This window comes from Gorilla gorilla, chromosome 15 (assembly GCF_029281585.2).
Source record: "Gorilla gorilla gorilla isolate KB3781 chromosome 15, NHGRI_mGorGor1-v2.1_pri, whole genome shotgun sequence".
NCBI classification, from domain to species: Eukaryota; Metazoa; Chordata; class Mammalia; order Primates; family Hominidae; genus Gorilla; species Gorilla gorilla.
The window spans coordinates 6,249,303-6,255,927 of NC_073239.2; positions in this window are offsets into that span (position 1 = coordinate 6,249,303).

A 6,625-nucleotide genomic window follows, 5' to 3' on the forward strand; every position below is an offset into this window, starting at 1 on the left:
TATTATATATAATATATTATGTATAATATATTATATATTAATATATTATTAATATTAATATATTATATATTAATATTAATAATAAATAATAATTATTAATTAATAATAATTAATAATAATTAATATTGATATTAATATATTATTAATATATAATATATATTATATGTATAATATACATTATATATTATGTATATTTTATATATAATACATATTATGTATATTATATACATAATATATATTATGTATATTATAATATATATAATGTATAATGTATATAATATACGTTATGTATATTATATATAATATACGTTATGTATATTATATATAATATACATTATGTATATTATATATAATATACATTATGTATGTTATGTATATTATATATTACATATAATATATATTATTATTATATATAATTATATATAATTATAATTATAATTATATATAATTTTATGTGTAATTAGAATTATGCATAAAATTAATTATAATTATATATAATTTTATGTGTAATTATAATTATATATAAAATTATATATATATATATATATATATATATATGGACACACACACAATGAAATACTATTCAGCCATAAAAAAAGAATGAAATTCTGCCAGTTGCAACAACATGGATGACCCTGTAGGATACAATGTTAAGTGAAATAAGCCAGACACAGAAAGCAAATACCGCATGATCTCGCTCATATGTGGAATCTTAAAAAAAAAAATGTTAATAGAGAAGTAGAGTAGAATAGTGGTTACCAAACAGTGAGGAAGAAGTGGGGAGGGCAAAATGGAGATAGATTGGTTAACAGTTATGAAATCACAATTATATAGGAAGAATAAGTTGTAGTGTTCTTTGCAAAGCAGGGTGACTATAGTTAAAAGTAAAGTATTGTATATCACAAAGTATCTAGAAGAAAGGATTTTGAAATTTCTTATTAAAAAGAAATGATGAATGCATGAGGTAATTAATACACTAACTATCCTTATTGGATCATTAGACAACATACATATTCATTGAAACATCAAATTGTATCCTATAAATCTATATAATTACAATGTGAAATTTTTTAAAAAATAAATTAATGAATTAAATAACAATTTTAAAATGTTCTCAATCACCAATGCAAAGTTTAGGAGCTTTGTTCTTGACTCAGCCTTAAGACTGAAAACTAATGTGTTAGAAATATTTGTAGATCCTCTCAATTTTGAAAGAATCCTAGCTAAACTACTGAAATATAAAATATATTCTATGTAATATGCTCTTAGGTATATTCTTAGGTGAACTCTGCTTTTAGATGAAGCTTATAAAAATGAAAAACGTATCTGAAATAAAATTTTAAAGTATTTGGAAAATTACAGCTTAATCTCTTAAAGACAAATTTTCTATACAGTAACCTTTTTACGTGCTTTTGAAATGGGGTATACAATTATTTTCCCTGATGTGAGACAAAATATAGAAAGTTGGCATTTTATCTAAGAAGTTAACTTAGGAAGAAAGAGTGAGAGGCAGAGGAATGAGGGAAGAAAGGAAGGCTGATGATGGGATACCTTATCAAGTTGCCTAATGCTGTATTGGAACCTAATAGGCCTTCTAAGGAGTTTTATTACATAATGCAAGACTCCTCAATCTGGGAGGAGGAAAGGGCTTTATTTTTGAGTGGTCACAGGTTGCCCCATGGGCATAAACTCTACCAAGCTGCTAGGTTACACCTACATGAGCATCCCACCTGCTTAAGTAAGAGCAGCCACAAACTGTGGGCCATTCCAGGTAAGTGTCATATCACACCTGCACCAACTAGTCAAAGCCTGGGTCAAAGCCTGTGCAGAACTGATCGCTACAGCAGAGGCTAAAATAAGAAATGGGGCTAAGAGAGTGAAAAGCAGTGCCCATATGTATCCAAAAACAGGTTGAAGATATCTTTAGGAAGGAACAGATAATTTTTTTTATTCATACAATAACAGATGCATATGAACTCCTCGACTAGTCACCCATTCCTGTCAGCCCTTGGGCTTCATAACTAAATCATTCTTCCTTTGTAATCCAGTCCCACATTTTCAGCTATCTCTATATGTTTATTATCTTAAATATTTCTTTGCTCTATACTCTTCCCCTAGTCTTCAACCAATTTCTTTCTTTATTGTCCCAACCCACAGACTGTTATTTCCACTTCGATGTCCCATAGAAGCTTCAAGGGTTTGAAATACCTAAAAAAACAACTCATCTTTCTCCCTAAAACTCCCTCTCCTTCTCCCACTTCAAAATTTCAACTAATGGCTCCCCCTGTTATTCCCACCAGAATCCTGAATGATCCCTGTTTCTCCTCATTCACTCCATACATGTAAATCTCATTAACGTTACTTTCTAGATATTTCATGAATCCTTTCCATTCATTCTGTACTAGAAAGTGTTCCCAGTTTAGACCCTGGTGGTTGGTGGCCTCTTACCTAGGCGCGCTCTCTCTCTCTCTCTCTCTCTCTCTCTCTGTGGGTGTGGGTGTGGGTGTGTGTGTCCTGAGAATTTATTTACTTCTGGTTTTTGTTTGTTTTTTAGTATCCAGAATCTACAGGGAACTTAAATCAATTAGAAAAAAAAATAACCCAATTAAAAAATGGGCAAAGGACATGAACAAACACTTCTCAAAAGAACACATACAAATGGCCAACAAATACACGAAAAAAAAAATGCTTAGAATCACTAATCATCAGAAAAATGCAAATCAAAACACAATGAGATACCATTTCATACCGGTTGGAATGGCTATTATTAAAAAGTCAAAATACAACAGATGCCAGCAGGGCTGTAGACAAGAGGAAGTGTCTGTATATTTTTAGCTATAGCCCTACTTCAAACGTGTCCCCATTACAGCCAAAAGAGCGGCCTATCTAAAGGACTGTTCTGATCAGCTCACTTACCTGACTGAAACCTTCAGTGACTCCCATGGCCTGCAGGTCAATGCACTAATTCATGACTATAACATCTGAGATATCCTTGATCTGGCTACTGGTCTAGCCCTCTCTGACTCACGCTTTATAAACCATGCATTCTGGAACTTTTTAGTTGTTTCCCACATCAGCATGCTACTTCCCATCCATGTAGATTTGCAGAGACCTCCTCATCTTTTTAATTCCCAGTTCCCACTCTCAACATGGGCCATCTCCTACCCACACTTCAAAACCTAAGCAAAACAACACCTTCCGTGACACCTCCATGCTGAGTCAGATGCCATCCCCTTTGTATTGTAGTTCTTTGCTTGTGTGCCTTTGTCTCACTTTGTTCTCTTTAAAATAAACTCCATGAGGACAATGATCACCTGCTATTTGTGTTAATATCTGCACCTAGTGGCATAGTGTCTGGAGTATAGTAGGATCTATTTTCAAGGAAAAAAAGATTATATCTATACCAATAGACATGAATTAGCGCTTGTTTTTTTAAAGATAAGCTCCCTTTGAACTAAGTCAATGTTTACAAGAAGAGTTATACTAAAAAGTTCACTTTTGCTGCTTACGTTTCATTTATTTCAGGCAATTAATTCATTGTTATTGGTAAATCGATACTTTTTATTGATACTGAAAAGAGAGAAATAAACTAATGACTATCTCTGTTAGAGTAGATTTGTTCATATCTATCAGTAAAATGTTAATTATCTGAAAGTCAATAATAAAACATAAACTGTGATCTTAAATGTTTTTTAGGGGCTCAAAAATAATTAGAATTCATGTCAGCATATAAAAAAAGATCAGAGTATTTTTAAGATATGATAAAATTTTATTTTAGTTTCTTAATAGGGATTTTTGTGACCTTATAGAGTTCAACTAATTATAATTTTAAAAATAGGATTTATAGAGTTTTAGAATTAGAAACAATTTATAGATTATTTTATTTTTCTTTTGAGGAATCAGGTCATCAGAAGATCAAGGAACACCTATAATGTCACTAGATCCTAATTTAATTTAAATTTTAGAATCCAGGTATTCTAACTCCTGTCTTGATACTATTTCTACTTTATTATGTTGCTTCCCAGGGCTTTAAAAAATAAAAGCTGGGAAATTACATTTGCTTTGCATATACAGCACCAATTATCAAATTCAGCATAAAAGCATAACATGTATACATCAAAAAGAAAACATAAAAACTTCAAATTAAAAGCATCTCAAAACAATTGAATATAATAGGGAAACCTTATACAAATGCAACACTCACCCATTAATAAAAAGAAACCAATTGGAGAAAAAAGAAATTCAATATAAACATGTTGGAATATAACCTAATTCATTTTAATCCAATGCTTCAAATTGAAAAAAATTAGCACTAGTGTTATTTTCCTTTATCATTACAATCTTGCTTTTCATTACATTATGCTATGTTTTGTATTAAACATAAAATCAATTTTTCACCTTAACACATGCTAGAAATACAGAGTCACCATATTGGAAATCAGTAGAAAGTGTCTTTGTTTCTACTTTTTTTTCTTTGAAAAAGCTTTGGGAAAAAAAATCATTTACAATGTTTAATTTTAATAACTTAAAGAATGTAATTGATTTTTGTTTGTTTTTGACATGGAGTTTCACTCTTGTCACTCAGGCTGGAGTACAATGGCATGATCTCGGCTCACTGTAACCTCCACCTCCCAGGTTCAAATGATTCTCCTGTCTCAGCCTCCCGAGTAGCTGGGATGACAGGCACTCGCCACCACACCCGGCTAATTTTTGTATTTTTAGTAGAGATGGGGTTTCATCATGTTGGCCAGGCTGGTCTCAAACTCCTGACCTCAGGCGATCCGCCAACCTCGGCCTCCCAAAGAGCTGGGACTACAGGCGTGAGCCACCGTGCCCAGCCAATTGAATAGTTTTTAACTCAGAGGATGAATGCTTGAGGGGATGGAAAGCCCATTCCTCATGACGTGATTATTTCACACTGCATGCCTGTATCAAAACATCTCATGTACCCCACAAATATATAAACCTCCTATGTACCCACAAAAATTTTATAAAATAATGAAAATATTTTAAAACTAAAAAAATTGTTTTTTAATTAAGCAACTTTATTTAAATAAAATCATTCTTCCTCATCCTCAGTCCTGGGATCTACCAGAAAGAATTAGCAACATCTTAAAGATGACAAAGTGTTAAAGATAAGCTGCTATTAAGTAAAAGTGTGAAGTGTGGAGGGGACAAGCTGGATGCCTGAACCATTTTGTTCTATCTTTAGGACAGTGAAAGAGCAAGAAGCAGGGTTGGGTGGGGGACATATATTCTGTTGAGCATTGTCACCACTATATTCACTGAAATTCATCTGCATGCTTGTATGTACACTTTTGATTCGCCTGATACACTGAAAATTATATGAAATTGTTCTCTATTCTTTAGATAATTATAATCTAAGTGCTAATATGAAGCTTAGAATTTATATGAAATATGTATGCCCACAACAAGACATTTCAGCTATTTCCTAGATAATAATCTCACTTCACCCTGCACAAAACAGGCACATGATCATGTCACTCTGACCTGGTTTGAGTCCAAGGAGGCTTTTGTTTTTAAAATAATTTAGGTTAGTAGTTAAAATATGAACTTTGGGCCAGGAGTGGGAGCTCATGCCTATAATCCCAGCACTTCGGGAGGCTGAGGCGGGCGGATGACTTGAAGTCAGGAGTAGGAGACTGGACTGGCCAACATGCTGAAACCCCATCTCTACTAAAAAAAAAAAAAATAGAAAACTTAGCTGGGTGTGGTGGCGGGCACCTATAATCCCAGCTACTTGGGAGACTGAGGCAGGAGAATTGCTTGAGCCTGGGAAGTGGAGGTTGCAGTGAGCAGAGATCTTACCACTACACTCCAAAACAAACAACAAACAAAAAAATTCTAGAGTCACACTGAAAATCTTAACAACCTGCTTCTACTACCCATTTTTTTAATTTTTATTTTGACCTGATTTTAGATTGATAGCAAAATGCACAAATAACACAAAGTGCCCCCTATGTCCCTCACCCTACTTCCCCTAATGCTAACATTTTCAGAGCCATCCTTATTTTCTCTATAAAAGAGCAGAGTTCTCCTTTTAGAGATTTGGAAAGATTATTAAAAGATAAGTTACAAAATACAGTACCTGACACGTATAAAATAATAAATAAATACTAGCCATGCTTAATTATTTTGTTTTAAGTCTATATGAGTCAAGTTTTAGTAGAAATATGGGCTAGAAAAAAAAAACAGAAAGCGGGACTCTGTGATCCGACTTGGGCTTATAGAACAGACTGCACTAGTTTGTTCTCATGCTGCTAATAAAGTCATACCCAAGACCGGGTAATTTAGAAAGGAAAGAGGTTTAAGGAACTCACAATTCCACATGGCTGGGGAGGCCTCACAGTCACGGCAGAAGGCAAAAAAGAAGCAAAGGCACATCTTAAATGGTAGCAGAGAAGAAAGCTTGTGTAGGGAAGCTCCCATTTTAAAAGCATCAGATCTCGTGAGACTTATTCGCTACCAGGAGAACAGTAGGGGGAACCCGCCCCTATGATTCAATGATCTCCACCTGACTCCATCCTTGACATGCGGGGATAATTACAATCAAGGTGAGATTCGGATGGAGACACAGCCGAATCATATCAATGACTAATGAGAG